At 42.1% G+C, this 21176-nt stretch overlaps 1 protein-coding gene across 4 annotated transcripts in view; it reads left to right on the forward strand.

Moving 5' to 3' along the window:
* Positions 1 to 2503: 2503 nt before the first annotated feature.
* LOC134577141 (CMP-N-acetylneuraminate-beta-galactosamide-alpha-2,3-sialyltransferase 4-like) overlaps positions 2504 to 21176 on the forward strand; it is a 147582-nt gene continuing 128909 nt past the window's right edge. For 2 of the 4 annotated variants that reach the window (XM_063435805.1, XM_063435806.1), the window contains exon 1: positions 2504 to 2756. The gene's annotated coding sequence lies outside the window, so the exon portion shown is untranslated. Of the gene's footprint in view, positions 2757 to 7540; positions 7685 to 21176 lie in introns of those variants that run through there. The other 2 variants (XM_063435803.1, XM_063435804.1) reach the window with 1 other exon arrangement.

Below are 21176 nucleotides of genomic sequence, written 5' to 3' on the forward strand. Positions count from 1 at the left end.
TGGCTTGTAATCTTAAAATCTAGAAGTAGTGGGGGCAGAAGAAACACAAGGTATATTATATAGACAAAAGTATTGGGACACATCTTTTAATTATTGAATTCAGGTGCTTTAATCAGACCCATTGCCACAGGTGTATAAAATCAAGTATCTAGCTATGCAGTCAGCTTTTACAAACATTTGTGGATAAAATGCATTGTTCTGAAGAGCTCAGTGAAGTCAAGCGTGGTACTATGAAAAGATGCCACTTTTGCTATAAGTCAGTTAGTGGAATGTCATCCTTGCTAGATATTCCACAGTCAACTGTAAGTGGTATTATTGGAAAGTAGAAGTGTTTCGGAATAAGCAGCAACTCATCCACAAAGCAGAAGTCCACTTAAAGTCACGGAGCGCTGAGGCACATGGGGCTTAAAAGTCACCTACGCTCTGCTGATTCCATAGCTGAAGAGTTCTAAACTGCCACTGGCATTAATATCAGTACAAAATCTGTGCTATGTAAGCTTCATGGAAAGGGTTTGCCATGAATGGCTGAGCAGTTGTATGCCATCCTCACATCACCAAGTACAATGCCAAGTGTCGGATTGACTGGAGTAAAAAGTACGCAACCACTGGACTCTAGAGCAGTGGAAATGCGTTCTGTGGAGTGACAAATCACACTTCTCGGTTTGTCAGTCTGATGGGTGATGCCTGGAGAACATTACTTGCCTGACTGCATTGTGCACCTGTAAAGTATGGGGCTGTTTTTCAGCGGTTGGGCTAGGGGAAAGGGATATCTTAAAGTGGCATTGTCACCATCTGGGGACTTTGCAGAATTAGTTGGTAACAAAGAACACGTTGGTAACATCGCCCCTGTTTTTTGTTTTTTTTACTGGCACGGCAACCAGTTTCGATGTTACTGCTGTACTATTGTGCATGTGCAAGAGTACAGCGTTGAGGTCTATGGAGGATCCCGTGATATCCTCTATAGACAGAGTGAATTCCCTGCAGCTGTCACGAATGTCGGGTGTCGAGATTGACTTTGTAACTCCGCTTAGAGTCTAAGAAAGTCAGGTGGTGGAGAAATACAGAAACAAAGGTAGTCCCTAGTTTGTCTCTCTCTCTCTATATATATATATATCTTGACTGTGTTGAAATTTCAATGAAATTCAAACACAGTCAAAATTAAAGGGACACTATAGTCACCAGAACAACTACAGCTTTAATGTAGTTGTTCTGGTGAGTATAATGGCTCCCTTCAGGCATTTTTATGTAAACACTGCCTTTTCAGAGAAAATGCAGTGTTTACATTGCCCCTAGGGACACCTCCACGTAGCCACTCCTCAGATGGAGTAAGCAGCCCTGCCTTTCAGCGTCCCCACGCTCTGCATGGAGACGCTGAATTTTGTCTATGAGGAGGTGCTGATTGGCCAAAATGGCATTTGGACCCGCCCCCTTGACGATTTTAGCCAATCCAATGCTTTCCCTATGAGAAAGCATTGTATTGGCTAAAATTGTCCATTTTGATGTCACAAAGGGGGAGGAGCCAGTGCCGGCAGACCCACGTGGCGCTGGAAATAAGGTGAGCTTTAAACTTTTATAGGGGGGCTAAGGGAGGCAAGCCACCTATATGGTGGGTTTAGCACTATAGGGTCAGGAACACATGTTTGTATCCCTGACCCTATAGTGATCCTTTAATATTTCATAAAAATTCTAGTGCCATTTTAATGTTTCCGCATACCAAGACATTTTGGACAATGCTATGCTTCCAACTTTGTGTGAACAGTTTGGGGAAGGCCCTTTTTTATTCCAGCATGACTGTGGCCAGTGCAGAAAGCAAGGTCCATAAAGACATGGTTGGATGAGTTTGGTGTGGAAGAAATTGACTGGCCGGCACAGAGCCCTGACCTTCACCTTTGGGATGAACTGGAATGGAGATTGTAAGCCAGACCTTCTCGTCGAACATCAGTGCCTGCCCTCACAAATGATCTACTGGGTGAATGGGCAAAAACTCTCAAAATCAGCTCCAGATTACAGTGGAAGCTGTTATAGATGCAAAAGGGGGGGGGGGGGGGGGGGGCAACTACATATCAATGTCTATGTATTTAGAATGTGATGTCATAAAAATCCCTATTGGTGTAATGGTCAGGTGTCCCAATACTTTTATCCATATAGTGTATAGAAAGAGCTTGGCTCACAAGCTTACAATCTAGAAGGAATGGGGAGACAGGGAAAGCACAAGCTATAGAGAGAGCTCTGCCCACAAACTATTGGAATAAACACTAATGGAATATATTTAATGTATTGTCCCAGCACAATAGCCTGTAAGAGGGACTGACTTTATGCACACAGACAGTAGAAGTCAGGCCTCTTGGACCCTGCAAAGACCACGCTGAGAGTTGGATTTCGCTTTTATTTTTTGGCAGCACCTGTTACAGATCCCCATCTGCGTTCCCACTGAACAACTAAGCCTTTGTCTTGTTACAGAAAGCAGCTTCCACCTCCTTCTTTGGGGAGCTTGTGAATAGAGCACACATCCACATCTTGTCCTTTCCCAGAGTAAACTGACCACTTATCAATGGGTTGTGGGTCCCACATCGAGTCTCCCACCGCTGCGTGACCACAGGCACTGCCCTGCTAAAAGCAACCATTTACTGCCATCAGTGTCCTGTTACCCAGAGGATACGATTCCCTGTAACCCATCTGGACATGAGAAATATAGAAGCGTCATCTGAGTCTTCGTACAGACACGATTCTCACCGGAATTAACCTGTTAAATGTCGGTATGTAAATCAAAAGAGAACACTACAGACAAGGAGTACGAAACTCAATGCTGAATATTTTACAGCTAGGACCCCCTTTAATGTCCTTAGACCTTCTGAAAATAAATCTACCTTCACCTGACAAAGAACAAATATATGTTAAAGGCACATTTGTTGCGGTATTTAAATGTATCAAAGGGTGGACAGCACAGGTTTTCGAGTGTTGCATTAAAACTGTTAAAGTTGATTGTGCTGGAGATAATGAAAGAAAGGAAACATTTTTAGTCACTAAGCAGTGAATTGTTAGCCAACTAACTATGCAACTCTGAACAGTTGCTCTCACCGTACTATAAGTCCCTACATTATTTACTAAAGTAAAAATTCTAAGCAAATTCAAAATGAGGATTAAATGTAAGGCCAGAGTATTCGGACTAGAAGCATAGCTGACTTAGGAAATAGTTTAACATTTGGAGTTTTGACTTTGAAATTCCCTTTGAATTCTCACTTTAGTAAATAAACCCTATATTGTATATTGTTTTGTCTTATTAATTGATAAATCAAATGATATTGCATATATAGTCACAAAAATATATTTTTGTCTGTTATTTGCTTGTTAATATTCAGACTAGGGAACAGAAGACTAATGTTGACTCAAATTAAAGAGACATTCCATTGGTGATTTTTCCAAATGTCTTAATATTTAATTGTGTTAAACATGTAACTCATAAAATACTCACGTCTCATGATATGCTTTTTCTGCAGTGCAATCTGCAGAAATCAGGAAATGGATGAGACCTTCTATCCAATACTGAGGCTACATTGCTGTACACCTGGCCACGACTGGTTTCATTCATGTTTCTCATTAATTACATTATTTGTGATTTTTTTGTGTGTGACTTCTCGTGGAAGACAGTGGGGTTAGAGAGAGTGCAATTATTTTTTTGCAAGCATCATGCACCTGTTATCTTGTGAAAAAGACAATTCTCTCCCTGCACAATCCCCTGTGACTGTTGGAGGCAGCCATTTGGTAGCGCTGTGCCAAAGCAAAACTTTAAAGTCCCTTAAGGTGCCAGCCCATATTTTATAAGTAATGTTTGTGAATATTGAGTAATACTTGAGCTATGTATTGTTTGTGGTGGCTGCCTATTGAAGTTGTATGTGTGTGTATGTGCAGTCCTTTGGCCAGGGAGGGGGTCATGAATCCTTGTTGAACCCTGGTTTTCTGGTGGATGGAACTTGCAGTTTGCACATTTGGTGGGAAAAGACCACTTGTGCCTCTCTCCTCAATCTGGTGCCCCAGCATGTTAGAGTGTTGCCATTTTATTCCACGGCAATGCTTAGTATCACGGAGAAGCACTGGAATTTGGTGGAGTTACCTGTGATTCCACCTGCTGGAGTTGCACACCACAGACTCCCCTGTGCTCACAGAGGCCTGTTTGGGTGTGGCAGCCATGTGATTGCTTCCAGATGCTCTAAGAGTATTACAGCAATGCCTTGATGTCGAGGAATCCTGCAATACCTCTCCTGACTGCCGTACCTCCTAGTGTTTGCTCCCCAAGACCGATCACTTCCGGGTTGCCCCACGTGGCGTCCGGCAGTGTAGCAGAGCATCGGAAGCCATCGGGCAGGCTTCCGATGCTCTGCCTGTGTGCTGAGTGCCTCAATGGGTCAAGGCACACAGTGAAAACTTAAAGACCTTGCACGTTTTTAACCCCTTAAGGACCAAACTTCTGGAATAAAAGGGAATCATGACGTGTCAGACATGTCATGTGTCCTTAAGGGGTTAAAGATACTTTTGGCATGGGCACATTTTTGTAAAACTATCATCTAACAATCAACTGCTTTGAAATAGAAAAGCAGTGCATGTCACATTGACTACTAAATGGCTCTGAATCTATCTAGGGAATATCTGACCAGGACCATACAGTTAATCTTACGACACTTTTATTATTACTGCACCAATTTACCATAGGTTAGATGCATGTGTAGATTGGAGAAGTATCTGACAATCGCTATATTGGAACGGATGTCCACAACACAGCCTATATTTGGTTAGTTTATTAGAATTATTTTGTTTGTTTATTTTTCTCCAAAGCTCTTGGACAGAGTGGATTAGCTCAAGACACACTCCCTAAGGTTTTCATCCCATTTAAAGAAAAGGAACTGTTACCTTCTAGATGGAGTTACACGTGGTCTTTACCAGATAATATACACCTTTTAAATGGATCCTAAATTGGAATCTTTAAACCAATTAATGCTAGTGCAAGGTACTTCAGATCTACTGTTATATACTCTATATATGTCACGGACCCAGTTCTATTCCTGGACCCCCTCATACCTTCATGGAAAAAATGTATCGTCAACACAAAAGCTCCATAAACTCTTACTGTTATACAAAATATCTCTCCATATAATGTTCATGTTTATTTAACCAAATAATATTTAAATCTTACACAGCATTCTTGGTTTCTAAAGTATGCACACTTTTCAAACTTTGTCTGTCCATTGCATGTATGTATGTATGTATGTATGTATGTAGAGAGAGAGAGAGGGAGAGAGAGAGAGAGAGAGAGAGAGAGATAATAAAGCATTCCAAAATAAAATGTTATCCGACTAGGATGACCCAAATGTACACAGAAACACATCACATATTCATAGACAAAACCAAGACAGACATAAAAACTAATAGAGAGACAGACATTAGCATGAACAAACAGAAAGGCATATAGACAGAATTATAAACAGGCTGACAGACAGAATTACAGATAGATATAAAGAAAGACAGATAGATTGATAGAAAAACAGGGAGACTGTAGACATACATATAGACAGAAAAATGTTAACTAGATTGAAAAACTGACAAAATGATAAACAGAATGACAGGCAGTGTAATAGAATGACAGAATGACAGACAGAATAACAGACAGTGTGATAGAATGATAGACAGACCGACAGAATGATAGTGTGATAGAATGACAGACAGAATGACAGTGTGATAGAATGGCAAACAGACAGAATGACAGTGTGATAGAATGATAGTGTTAAAGAATGACAGACAGAATAACAGACTGTGTGATAGAATGACAGACAGACCGACAGAATGATAGTGTGATAGAATGACAGACAGAATGACAGTGTGATAGAATGGCAAACAGACAGAATGACAGTGTGATAGAATGATAGTGTTAAAGAATGACAGACAGAATAACAGACTGTGTGATAGAATGACAGACAGACCGACAGAATGATAGTGTGATAGAATGACAGGCAAAATGACTGTGAAATAATGACAGACAGACAGAATGACAGTGTGATAGAATGGCAGACAGACAGAATGACAGTGTGATATACAGAGAGTGTAATAGAATAAAAGACAGAATGATAGAATGACAGACAGTAAAGACAAAAAGGGAATTGGGGGCACACGGAACATGCGTTTTATAGGAATGCTGCTGACGTAGAGTCCAAACTGTATACATAATACAGATTACGGAACTGCGCACACATAAAATAGTTTTACATTTTATAAGGCTACTTAAAATCACCTATCTCAGCAAACAAATATAGAGATTCAGTTCCACCATATGGCCATATTGTGTTAAGCCCACCACTGCTTCACAGTAATATTGGTGAGTCCTACACTAATTCCAATGTAGGAGACAAATTAAATAGTGCTAGTGCTAAATGAGCTAAAGTTTTTTTTTTATAATCTGTTCTAAGAGCATTGTGAATATATGCAACTCAAAATTATTGTGATAAAAACACAATTCAGTAAGATGTAGTGTCAAAACTAAACAATTAGAGTGATAGTGCGTTGATGTGTATATATTTATATGACTATGATAAAATGACAGACAGTATAACAGACATAATGACACTGTGAAATGACTGACAGACAGTCAGAATTACAGTGTGATATAACAGACACTGTGATAATATGACAGGTAGACAGAATGACAGTGTGATAGAATGACAGACAGTATAACAGACATAATGACACTGTGATATTACTGACAGACAGACAGAATTACAGTGTGATATAACAGACACTGGTAGTATGACAGGTAGACAGAATGACAGTGTGATAGACTGACAGTCAGAATTACAGTGTGATATAACAGACACTATGATAGTATGACAGGTAGACAGAATGACAGTGTGATAGAATGACAGACAGTATAACAGACATAATGACACTGTGATATTACTGACAGACAGACAGAATTACAGTGTGATATAACAGACACTGGTAGTATGACAGGTATAATGACAGTGTGATAGAATGACAGACAGTGTGACAATGTCAGAAAGACAGAATTACGTGATAGAATGACAGATACACAGAGTTACACACATAAAGCACACAGTGCCAGCCACCCCAGCTCTCCTCCATGTCATTACCCCGTCCTCCCCAGTGCTCCCCTCCTCCTCCTTGTCACTACCCCCTCCTTCCCAGTGCCAGCCCCCCCAGCTCTCCTCCTTCTCCTCCATGTCACTACCCCCTCCTCCCCAGTGCCAGCCCCCCAGCTCTCCTCCTTCTCCTCCATGTGTTTCCCCCTCCTCCCCAGTGCCAGCCCCCCAGCTCTCCTCCTTTTCCTCCATGTCATTACCCCCTCCTCCCCAGTGCCAGCCCCCCAGCTCTCCTCCTTCTCCTCCATGTGTCTCCCCCTCCTCCCCAGTGCCAGCCCCCCAGCTCTCCTCCTTTTCCTCCATGTCATTACCCCCTCCTCCCCAGTGCCAGCCCCCCAGCTCTCCTCCTTCTCCTCCATGTGTCTCCCCCTCCTCCCCAGTGCCAGCCCCCCAGCTCTCCTCCTTCTCCTCCATGTCATTACCCCCCTCCTCCTGGCTGCATGATGCTGCAGACCCAGACATCTTCCTGCCACCCAGCAGCAGGCTCTCCTCAGCCCAAGCCACCCTCTGGATAACGGGTCCCTGAGCCAGCCCGACCGGTGAGTACCATACTGCCCCTATTATCATGCCTGCCCCATGCTATGTGCCCCCTGTGCCTCTTACATTGCCCATACAGCGCAGGGAGGCAATGCCCCTCCACCTCTGCCAGCATCTTTGCCCATTGTTTAGAAAGCCCCATCTGTCTCAGACATGGCTCCTCTCGTACCTATAGGAGAGGCTCACTGCATGCATTGGGTGACTGGTATTCAGATTGGCACGGAAGGACAGAGACTGGCAGCTTGGACGGATACCCAGAGACTGGCACTATTAGACTGACACTAGGAGACTGGCACTATTAGACTGACATGAGACTGGCACCCAGGTAAGCACGGAGTACAGAGACTGGCAGCTCAGACGGACACTGAGAGACTGGAAGCTTAGACTGACACTGGGAGACTGGCACTATTAGACTAACACTGGGAGACTGGCATGGTACTGGCTGTCTGACTGGCACTATTAGACTGACACTGGGAGATTGGCACTATTAGACTAACACTGGGAGACTGGCATAGTACTGGCTGTCTGACTGGCACTATTAGACTGACACTGGGAGATTGGCACTATTAGACTAACACTGGGAGACTGGCATGGTACTGGCAGTCTGACTGGCACTATTAGACAGACACAGGAGGACTGGGAGACTGGCACTGACTACAGAGAGGCTGGCACAATGGACTTGGGAACTGGCACTGGGAAACGCTCACGTTTCAGAATGGCCCTAAGTATGCACTACTATACTGTTAGTACATTAATCTAATCAGTGAGTGTTGAACATAGTGATCGAGAGTATACTAGCAAAGAGGAGATGAATATTATCAGTGAGTATACACTACAGGTGAGTACCTAGTATAATGCAGTGAGTAATCAACTGAGTATTCAATTGCATTAAAGTGTCCACTTACATTAAATATGGAGTATACGCACTGTAAGTACTAAGTGCTATCAGTCAGTATAAGGGAGGGAGTGCTAAATGTTATTGGGACAGTATCTTTGGGTATTGTGTAAGTAAGGGCAGTGAGTATTCTGTGTTGGCAGTCAGTACTGTGTTTTGGCCATGAATCATTTTATAAGCAACTAGTATTGACAGTGAGTACTCAATATTGTGTACTAACAGGTGTGCTGTCTGCAATCATGATGTGTATTGGCAGCTAGTACTGTGTATTAGCACAGCATACAATGCCAAGAGCACTGTGTAACAGCAATGCACTGTGTATATTGCCAGTGGGCCATGTGCAGTGTATACTGGCAGTGAGCACTGTATAGCAATGTGCAGTGTATATTTGCAGTAAGCACTGTCAGTAATGTGCAGTGTATACTGCTAGTGAGTGCTGTGTATTTGAAATGTGTAGTGTATATTGTCAGTGAGCACTGTGTATGATCAGCATGTAGTGTAAATTGCCAGTAAGCACAGTGTACTAGCAATGCACTGTGTATATTTCCAGTGAACATTGCCTGTTAGCAATGTGCAGTGTATATTGACAGTGAGTGCTGTGTATTAGCAATGTGCAGTGTATATTACAAGGGAGCACTGTGTGTTATCAATGTGCAGTGTTTATTGCCAGGGAGCACTGTGTGTTATCAATATGCAGTGAATATTACAAGGGAGCACGGCGTGTTATCAATGTGCAGTGAGTATTACAAGGGAGCGTTGTGTGTTATCAATGTGCAGTGTTATTACCAGGGAGCACTGTGTGTTATCAATGTGCAGCGTATATTACAAGGGAGCAGTGTGTGTTATCAATGTGCAGTGAGTATTACAAGGGAGCACTGTGAATTATCAATGTGCAGTGTATATTACAAGGGAGCACTGTGTGTTATCAGTATGCAGTGAATATGACATGGGAACACTGTGAATTATCAATGTGAAGTGTATATTACAAGGGAGCACAGTGAGTTATCAATGTGCAGTGAGTATTACAAGGGAGCACTGTGAATTATCAATGTGCAGTGTATATTACAAGGGAGCACTGTGTGTTATCAGTATGCAGTGAATATTACAAGGGAGCACTGTGAATTATCAATGTGCAGTGAGTATCACAATGGAGCATTGTGTGTTATCAATGTGCAGTGAGTATTACAAGGGAGCATTGTGTGCTATCAATGTGCAGTGAGTATTACAAGGGAGCATTATGAATTATCAATGTGCAGTGTATATTACAAGGGAGCTTTGTGTGTTATCAATGTGCAGTGTTTATTGCCAGGGAGCACTGTGTGTTATCAATGTGCAGTGTTTATTGCCAGGGAGCATTGTGTGTTATCAATGTGCAGTGAGTATTACAAGGGAGCATTATGAATTATCAATGCGCAGTGTATATTACAAGGGAGCACTGTGTGTTATCAATGTGCAGTGTATATTACAAGGGAGAATTGTGTGTTATCAATGTGCAGTGTTATTACAAGGGAGCACTGTGTGTTATCAATGTGCAGTGAGTATTACAAGGGAGCATTATGAATTATCAATGTGCAGTGTTTATTACAAGGGAGCATTGTGTGTTATCAATGTGCAGTGAGTATTACAAGGGAGCACTTTGTGTTATCAATGTGCAGTGTATATTACAACGGAGCACTGTGTGTTATCAACGTGCAGTGAGTATTACAAGGGAGCTTTGTGTGTTATCAATGTGCAGTGTTTATTGCCAGGGAGCTTTGTGTGTTATCAATGTGCAGTGTTTATTGCCAGGGAGCACGGTGTGTTATCAATGTGCAGTGTTTATTGCCAGGGAGCTTTGTGTGTTATCAATGTGCAGTGTTTATTGCCAGGGAGCACGGTGAGTTATCAATGTGCAGTGAGTATTACAAGGGAGCACTGTGAATTATCAATGTGCAGTGTATATTACAAGGGAGCACTGTGTGTTATCAGTATGCAGTGAATATTACAAGGGAGCACTGTGAATTATCAATGTGCAGTGAGTATCACAATGGAGCATTGTGTGTTATCAATGTGCAGTGAGTATTACAAGGGAGCATTGTGTGTTATCAATGTGCAGTGAGTATTACAAGGGAGCATTATGAATTATCAATGCGCAGTGTATATTACAAGGGAGCACTGTGTGTTATCAATGTGCAGTGTATATTACAAGGGAGAATTGTGTGTTATCAATGTACAGTGTTATTACAAGGGAGCACTGTGTGTTATCAATGTGCAGTGAGTATTACAAGGGAGCATTATGAATTATCAATGTGCAGTGTTTATTACAAGGGAGCATTGTGTGTTATCAATGTGCAGTGAGTATTACAAGGGAGCACTTTGTGTTATCAATGTGCAGTGTATATTACAACGGAGCACTGTGTGTTATCAACGTGCAGTGAGTATTACAAGGGAGCTTTGTGTGTTATCAATGTGCAGTGTTTATTGCCAGGGAGCTTTGTGTGTTATCAATGTGCAGTGTTTATTGCCAGGGAGCACGGTGTGTTATCAATGTGCAGTGTATATTACAAGGGAGCATTGTGTGTTATCAATGTGCAGTGTTTATTGCCAGGGAGCACTGTGTGTTATCAATGTGCAGTGTTTATTGCCAGGGAGCAGGTGTGTTATCAATGTGCAGTGTTTATTGCCAGGGAGCTTTGTGTGTTATCAATGTGCAGTGTTTATTGCCAGGGAGCACGGTGTGTTATCAATGTGCAGTGTTTATTGCCAGGGAGCACTGTGTGTTATCAATGTGCAGTGTTTATTGCCAGGGAGCACGGTGTGTTATCAATGTGCAGTGTTTATTGCCAGGGAGCATGGTGTGTTATCAATGTGCAGTGTTTATTGCCAGGGAGCTTTGTGTGTTATCAATGTGCAGTGTTTATTGCCAGGGAGCACGGTGTGTTATCAATGTGCAGTGTTTATTGCCAGGGAGCACTGTGTGTTATCAATGTGCAGTGTTTATTGCCAGGGAGCACGGTGTGTTATCAATGTGCAGTGTTTATTGCCAGGGAGCTTTGTGTGTTATCAATGTGCAGTGTTTATTGCCAGGGAGCACTGTGTGTTATCAATGTGCAGTGTATATTACAAGGGAGCATTGTGTGTTATCAATGTGCAGTGTTTAGTGCCAGGGAGCACGGTGTGTTATCAATGTGCAGTGAGTATTACCAGGGAGCATTGTGTGTTATCAATGTGCAGTGTTTATTGCCAGGGAGCACTGTGTGTTATCAATGTGCAGTGTTTATTGCCAGGGAGCACTGTGTGGTATCAATGTGCAGTGTTTATTGCCAGGGAGCACTGTGTGTTATCAATGTGCAGTGTTTATTGCCAGGGAGCACTGTGTGTTATCAATGTGCAGTGTATATTACAAGGGAGCATTGTGTGTTATCAATGTGCAGTGTTTATTGCCAGGGAGCACTGTGTGTTATCAATGTGCAGTGTTTATTGCCAGGGAGCACTGTGTGTTATCAATGTGCAGTGTTTATTGCCAGGGAGCACTGTGTGTTATCAATGTGCAGTGAGTATTGCCAGGGAGCACTGTGTGTTATCAATGTGCAGTGTTTATTGCCAGGGAGCACTGTGTGTTATCAATGTGCAGTGTTTATTGCCAGGGAGCACTGTGTGTTATCAATGTGCAGTGTTTATTGCCAGGGAGCACTGTGTGTTATCAATGTGCAGTGTTTATTGCCAGGGAGCACTGTGTGTTATCAATGTGCAGTGTTTATTGCCAGGGAGCACGGTGTGTTATCAATGTGCAGTGTTTATTGCCAGGGAGCACGGTGTGTTATCAATGTGCAGTGTTTATTGCCAGGGAGCACGGTGTGTTATCAATGTGCAGTGTTTATTGCCAGGGAGCACGGTGTGTTATTAATGTGCAGTGTTTATTGCCAGGGAGCACGGTGTGTTATCAATGTGCAGTGTTTATTGCCAGGGAGCACGGTGTGTTATCAATGTGCAGTGTTTATTGCCAGGGAGCATTGTGTGTTATCAACGTGCAGTGTTTATTGCCAGGGAGCACGGTGTGTTATCAATGTGCAGTGTTTATTGCCAGGGAGCACGGTGTGTTATCAATGTGCAGTGTTTATTGCCAGGGAGCACGGTGTGTTATCAACGTGCAGTGTTTATTGCCAGGGAGCATTGTGTGTTATCAATGTGCAGTGTATATTACCAGGGAGCACTGTGTGTTATCAATGTGCAGTGTTTATTACCAGGGAGCATTGTGTGTTATCAATGTGCAGTGTTTATTGCCAGGGAGCACTGTGTGTTATCAATGTGCAGTGTTTATTGCCAGGGAGCACTGTGTGTTATCAATGTGCAGTGTATATTACCAGGGAGCACTGTGTGTTATCAATGTGCAGTGTTTATTGCCAGGGAGCACGGTGTGTTATCAATGTGCAGTGTTTATTGCCAGGGAGCACGGTGTTTTATCAACGTGCAGTGTTTATTGCCAGGGAGCATTGTGTGTTATCAATGTGCAGTGTATATTACCAGGGAGCACTGTGTGTTATCAATGTGCAGTGTTTATTACCAGGGAGCATTGTGTGTTATCAATGTGCAGTGTTTATTGCCAGGGAGCACTGTGTGTTATCAATGTGCAGTGTTTATTACCAGGGAGCATTGTGTGTTATCAATGTGCAGTGTTTATTGCCAGGGAGCACTGTGTGTTATCAATGTGCAGTGTTTATTGCCAGGGAGCACTGTGTGTTATCAATGTGCAGTGTTTATTGCCAGGGAGCACTGTGTGTTATCAATGTGCAGTGTTTATTGCCAGGGAGCACGGTGTGTTATCAATGTGCAGTGTTTATTGCCAGGGAGCACGGTGTGTTATCAATGTGCAGTGTTTATTGCCAGGGAGCACGGTGTGTTATCAATGTGCAGTGTTTATTGCCAGGGAGCACGGTGTGTTATCAATGTGCAGTGTTTATTGCCAGGGAGCACGGTGTGTTATCAATGTGCAGTGTTTATTGCCAGGGAGCACGGTGTGTTATCAATGTGCAGTGTTTATTGCCAGGGAGCACGGTGTGTTATCAATGTGCAGTGTTTATTACCAGGGAGCACTGTGTGTTATCAATGTGCAGTGTTTATTGCCAGGGAGCATTGTGTGTTATCAATGTGCAGTGTTTATTGCCAGGGAGCACGGTGTGTTATCAATTTGCAGTGTTTATTACCAGGGAGCACTGTGTGTTATCAATGTGCAGTGTTTATTGCCAGGGAGCACGGTGTGTTATCAATGTGCAGTGTTTATTGCCAGGGAGCACGGTGTGTTATCAATGTGCAGTGTTTATTGCCAGGGAGCACGGTGTGTTATCAATGTGCAGTGTTTATTGCCAGGGAGCACGGTGTGTTATGAATAGCGACACACACTGATTTGTACCCCAGTGATGTTCACTTTCAATATAGGATCAATATGAGTCTGTGCCATCATATGTGGTTATAGATTGCACCAAGTTAATGAATATACATCTATCATCTGTTTGACGTGCAGTCCTGTCCAGTGTGCATTAATTTATCCTATAGTAAGACAGTAAGGAAACGAGAGACTAGGTAGGTATACAGCCTTAGACACAGATACACAGATTTACTGTGATTGTAATGGCAAATTAAACATGTGTAGCATCCAGCAACATCAACATGCATTCCCTCAAATCTACACAATGTGGGGTACGTCGGTATTCCCCATGGTCTACCCCCAAGTTCCTTTTTCCTCCTATTGATTTTACCATTGGTTACATTCCCCGAATAAGACAAGTGAGTGATAGTACTAAGAATAAAAAGGTGTATTCACAATTGAAAGTGTTTTTTTTTATTCCTTGAACTAAAAACAAAGATTGTGAAAGTAGCTAAAAGGGTTATTCACTAAATTGAAAACTGCAGAAAATTGTAAGTCAATTTCAAACTTAAAATTCTCCCACTTAGGTATGTTTCCAGTTTGGCTTCAACTTAAAATTCTTGTCAATTTAGTGAAAAAACCTGTTAGTGTTCCAGAAAACCCAGCACGGACATTAGGGAAAAGATTTGTTTAAAAACCAAAGCTCTCTCTTGCATCATCTTTTGTTTTATTTGACGTTGCATTTTTTCCCCCTGTAATTCATCCAAATAAATTCCTGGTAAAAAGGATGTAAAAAGTAATCAATACTTCAAGTCAATTATCAATGTTATTCACTGAAGTGATAATTCAAAGTGGTTTCAAAGTGAATTTTACATTTAAGGCCAGAGTAGCTAAACTGAAAGCAATTCTTTATTTATTCCACAGTCAGACAAAGATATACATATCCTTAAGCAAAGATTAGGGAATAAAATGGAGCAGGTATTTGACGGACTCAATAAAAGAGTAAATGGTCAGACAATGGTTTTTGTTTTTTTGATTTTAAAAATTGAAACACGGTGTGCAAACATTTGAAATGAGCTGTCTAAAAATAGAGTGTATGAAGGACACAGTAGAGAGTAAAGTAGAGTCAGAAAGAGAATGCTTTTAAAAAGGAGATACCCTAGCACAGGGATAGGCAACCTTTGCCACTCCAGAGGCTGTGGACTACATCCCCCATAATGCTCTTACACCTACAATGCTGACAAAGCATCATGGGAGGTGTAGTCCAAAACATCTGGAGTGCCGAATGTTGCCTATGCCTGCCCTAGCATGTTAGAAGGTAAATATCACAGAGTTAATGATTGGAGATGGGGGGGGTGGGTGTAATTAAGGGAGCTAGTATAGCTGGGCAAACATACAAATGGTGAAAACAACGTGAAACATAGGACAAGTCCCAACAAAAAGAAAAATTCGAAAAGTTATGTAACTGCCGCACTCGTTGAGCCATGGGTCCCCAAAATAAACAGGATGACTTTAGCTGGGTCCCACACAGTAGTAGCAGATTTTGTGGTGAGGCCGAGGCCTAGTATAGACAGGATAGCGTCCATTTCTGCAGCAATGGACACTTTGTATATAGCGTGTTTGTGCTGGAAAGTATGTAAGCGAGGAGATCCCCATCTATATTTCAGGCCTTTGGCATTTAAGATAGATGTCACAGGTCGGAGTGTCTTCCTCCACTGCAGAGTTGTGTGGATGGGATCAGAGAAGAAGGTGAGATCCATCTCTTCAAATCGGTATGGGGTCTTTCCCCTAGTTGTATTCAGAAAAGCAGCCTTATCCTGCCCATTCTGGAACTTTACCAGGAGAGCGCTTGTAGCGGTTGCTGTGCTTGGTTGAGGTTTGGGCAGGTGAAATATGTCACCAAGAGTTATGCTCTTTGCTTGTTTTGAAGGCAGTAGAGCAATGTGACATTTCTGCTATGGTGATGCTATCAGACAGGCCCCTGATCTTAAAGGACCACTCTAAACTTCCAAACCCCCACCAAGAAAAAACACAGTTTAGTAGATATACCCCCAATGAATACATACATGCATATTTTCATGTATGTATTCGGTAGGAATATAGTTTAAAATAGCTTTCAAAAGCCGCAGTTCTTATGACTGCAGCCTTTGTAAGCCCCTCCTCTTTTCCCCCCAGAAAAGACTTTCAGTCTCTTCACAAGGAAATAACCAGCCAGAGGCTTCTCATTAAGAAGCCTCTGACTTGGTCCCCACGCACGCACCGGCTCGTGCAGAATGTTGCGTGCACGTATACCTGACCGTGCATGCATGTGTGTGCACACGCGGCTGTTCGCGCACTCATGCGCACCCGGTCCCATGTGCAGGGATGAAGGGAAGTGGGAAGGAATCCTCCCTGGCTGTTTGATTGACAGCCAGGGGGGAGTTCCCTAGTTAATTTCTCATAGAAATCCGCACTTTCATAAACTTGGGTTAAGCGAGGATACTCCTCACCCACAAAGCACTTAAGCAAGATGAAGTGCTTTTGGAGTGTGGAGTGGTCCTTTAAGGTGTTTCCATTTTTTCCTATCTTCCTGTGCTGCTAGTTGGTGGTTTGGGTTAACTTGGGCGTAGGTAAGGTCTTGTTTCTGAGATCTGAGATCTATGAGGTATGTGTTTCCATGGTTTGTTCCACTGCGGCCATTCGTGCATTAAACCCTTTGACCTCCTCCCTCGCTTGTGTGATTTCAGACGACAGTGATGGCCTGAGATCTGCAAGGAGACTGGTGAGTATGGGTGTTTTGACAGGAGGTCATTTTACCTCGTTCGTTGAAGAAGGCTTGGATGGACGCTTATAGTCCAGATCCTCCATGCTGTGCAGAGGTAAGTCACCAGAGTCGCCTGAGAAGTCATTGAGGTCCGCTACCATGTTTGGCCTACCCTCACCATGCGGCCTCCGCAGTGAATCCCTTGGCTGTGAACTTGGGGCTATTCGGCCTCGGTTTTTTAGATTTTCTCCCCATCTAGTAAGGAGGTCCTGGAGGCTGTCTGTGTGGTCAGTGTGTCCCCTGTGTTGCCGATATGTTAATAATTTCGGCCCATTTACATGGAGCTCCCCGGACTTGGGACCTAGCTCCACACCCCCCACCCAGTTTAGCTATGTTGACCTTAGATTTGAAATTCACTTTGAATTCTCACATAAGTGAATAATCCTGTAGACTTTCAGTTCAGCTACATTGTCCTTAAAATGCACTTTTAATTCCAGACAATTGTCACTTTAGAAAGAATCCCAACAGTCCAGCTTTTGGGCTGGACAGTCCCGATTTTGGGGTCCTGTCCCGACGTCCATCTTTAATTCCCTGGTTTCCCGCATCATTAGATGTGCTTGTGTTGTTCAGCATGCAGCGAGTGCTTCAGCACATTTTTACTGACTAAGCCCTCTCAGAGTCCCTCCCAACTCGTCCCATTTCCTCGGGCCCTGCTCTGTCTCTTTAAGCCCAAGTAGATATATGTTATAGTTACACAACCTCCATGATCTGTGCATACCACATCTTCTTATCAGTTTTGAGCCAGTTTGTAATTTTTTTTTAACTTCTTTTAGCCTGGCTGGAGCTTTAGATAAAAAGACCTGTTCATATGAACATTCCACACAAATTGACTATAGATTTAATTTTTGGCATTTCTCTTTTATCTCGACTACATTATGGTCTATTAGGCAGGGTGTGTATAAAATATGGCTTATAGAATAGCATGCACAAGCCCCCCTCCTGTAGTCACCTCCATACGGGCACCTATAGTGAATGGGCGGGGTGTTCAAACCAATAGGAAATTGGTATGGATTCCAAATATACATGGCAAAAAATTAGAATTGGGGGCACAACCGGAACATGCTTTTCTCAGCAGTGGCATTGCCTTAAAGACCCAAATTTATACAAAATACAGATTACTAATTTTCCTGTCAATATAGCTTCATACACCGTCAATGCCCAACCCCTCCCTTCCACACACCCCCTCGGTGCAGAGGAGGTTAAAATCCCATTCCTACTGTGTGACTCTTATTTGCTTTTATCGTTTTTTGTATTTTGCTGTTTGATTGGTCCATCCATCTGTCGCAGTCTACTGATCTAGATCCACCCTGTGTGGAGACAAGCCTGCATTTATTGCCCTCTTGTAAGTGCAATTTTTAATATTAAAGTGTCGATTTTTTACTGTATCACGCTATTGGCTTTCTTTTGACGTTTGCAGTGACCAGTGCAAGTTTCCATCTTCATGTAACCCTTTATGTGGGTAGACTAGCCTGAATTATCTGACGTCTTGTGAGTTTTCTCACTTTCCCCTTCCCTCATTATTTATTCTGTTGTAAATGTATTACGCTATGGAGAGTTTTTGTTTCTTGTATTCTGTATTTGCTACAGGTACTCATTGCCTTATATGTGGAGCTACATTGCTTATACTTAGTATAAGTATTTCCTTGTTTACTTTTGTTTGTGGTGTTGTGAGGTTCACCATAGTAGCTCTTTTGCCCACTCCTACACCTCTGTCAGTGATTTAGTTTTTGTGCTTACCTTAAAATCCCATTCAGTCTCTTACCTGTGTCCCTCGGCGCTGGCTCAGGTCCGCTTTCTCTGGTCGTGCTTGCATTAGGATCTTCCCATAGGAAAGCATTATTACATGCTTTCCTGTGGGGTTTTGGGTGGCGCTGGATGTCCCAATGCACAGTGTGAGAACATCCAGCGTCATTTAGGTGACCAAAAGTCGCCTAACAGCCCGGAAGTCCCTCTAGTGCAGGGGTCCTCAAACTCTGGCCCCCCCAGGTGTTGCTGAACTACAACTCCCATGATTCTCTGGCTATCTATGTAATTCAAAGAATCATGGGAGTTGTAGTTCAGCAACATCTGGGGGGCCAGAGTTTGAGGACCCCTGCTCTAGTGGCTCTCTGGTAGACAGCTACTAGAGGTGGAGTTAACCCAAGAAGGCAATTATTCCAGTTTATTAAAACCTGCAATAATTGCCTGCCCATGCATAAGGGACCTGGGACAGTGCACCCAGAACACGTCAATGAGTGAAACCATATGGCCATATTTAACCCCATTTTAGGATAAAACTAGGAAAATTCCCTACTCTTTCCTAAAATTTTTAATTCCATTTATGACTTATCTGCAGTTCTCTGGTTAGTAAATAGGGCCAAAATAGCCGAACTGACTTAGAGAATTTTCCAGTTTGGCTATTTTGGTCTTTAATTTGCAATCCTCTTTGAATTCTCGGTTTGGTGAATAACTATGTTTATTTTATTCTTTCCCTGGATACCTGGGAGACGCCATTTTGTCCTTCTCTGTTCATGTCATCCGCAGTTTGCCTTCTGATGGATTGTGGGTTAATTACCATGGCAATGGAAATGGAACTTTGCTTTACGCTCCACCCATTGTCATTGATCAGAAAATGGATTCTCCGTTTTATCTTATTTATAACTAAAAACTAATGTGAATTTCAGAAAAACGTCAACCTGGGGAAAAAGGGATAGAAAGGGGTTTATTTAAATACAAAACCTGCAAAGTGACAGAACCCTCGTGTTTATATTTTGTGACGAGAGAGGATAATATTTTTGTGTATTTTCATAAATTCAGTGACTGATGTAGAAAAAACATATTTTTTTAGAATATATATGAGTTTGCACAAATCAATGAGTTGACGTAGATTATTAATTCTCTTGCTAAATCTCATTTTATCTTTACCAATACTTTCGCTTGTTAAATAAACACACATAAGGCTATTTTGCTAAATTGAGAATTTAAAGGGAATTACAAATTTAAGGTCAAATTAGCCAAACTGTAAAAATTACCTAAGCCAAAATAGCCGAACTGACAATGAATTCTCATTGTATTAAATAGCCCTGCCAAAATACATCTTACATTTTAGAACACAGCACAAATGGTAGTAAGCCAGCCATGTTTTCCGTTAGCTGTGATGACCTAAAATTAAAATAAAATTTGATTTCAAGACAGTTTTTTTTCCCCACTAAACACCAAACTGTAAACTTTTGGCTAAAGTGCACATTTATAAAAACTCTCTAACTCGGCTTTATTCACTGCTTCTCTATTTCACTCATAATGATCTTATACTTTGATTAAATTTAGCTCACTGTGAGATTAATTAGTGATATTACAGCCACCTATCAGCTGATGTTTCTGTGTACAATTTGTTAAAGAGCAGGAATGACAAATACAGCAATTTTTTTTTTAATAAAGCGTGAACATTTTCTACAGCACTTTATAGTTGGCGAATTAAAGACAGGTACCAGTTGCAGACGTACTCCAACAAAGGAAATGAGAGATCTGCCTGAAAGTCGAAAACCTAGCATGTCTATACAGGCTCTAAAACGTTCTTGGATGATGATGCCCTGTGAGCTTACAATTTAAAGGAGGTAATGGGAAGTGAGAGAAAAGCTTGTTGGAGAATTTAAAGTAAAACAATTAATAATAGCAATTTGATGGTGACTGGACTGGGCGCTTCGGTATGAGAGCCGGAGAGTGGGCACTCAGTGCGTTAAGGTGTCTCTCGGGTTTTAAGTAAGCAGAGAGTTGCATTGCGTTAAAGTTATGGGTTTTACTTATTTCTGCCAATATTGACATCATCAGTGCAATTGTTCCTCATAATGAACCCTAACATGGACAGAGACGGCAAATACATGTCCCAGTCTGCACGAGATTAGTGGGAGTTGAAATAGCTGCAGCCCCATACTGTAACTCCCACTAATTACAGCTGTGCCCTTACATTAAGTCCTTTCTTCAACACACTACACATTAACCCTACACTATTTGAACACCCACTGCATTACACATTAATCCCTAACCTACACCATTAGTAAATATTATTAGTCTCCCCAAACACTACACATTACTGTTTGCAGAGTACGTCAGATCCGTGTAATCGTGGCCTGCAGGCAGCCACTAAACCCACACTGTGCCTTATTCTGTAATCTGTAGCCACTGGTCACAGCAGCATCTGATAAAGTATTCAGGATAGTTATAAAACATGATATTATGACACAGTTGGTAAGAAGTTGAATACTTTTAACCCCTTTAGGACACAGTTTCAGATGTTTAATAAAATACTAAATAAAACCGCTGGTATCCAAGTGGTTCACTAATCAGACATGAATATATATGTATTTCTGGCGGGGATCGATTTGATATATTTGCAATATTACTGAAATGTTATATGTGTATATTTGGGTGTACATCCATTCCTTTAGTTTGTAATAGTAAAATATGTAGACTTTA

Source organism: Pelobates fuscus, chromosome 11 (assembly GCF_036172605.1).
Source record: "Pelobates fuscus isolate aPelFus1 chromosome 11, aPelFus1.pri, whole genome shotgun sequence".
NCBI lineage: Eukaryota > Metazoa > Chordata > Amphibia > Anura > Pelobatidae > Pelobates > Pelobates fuscus.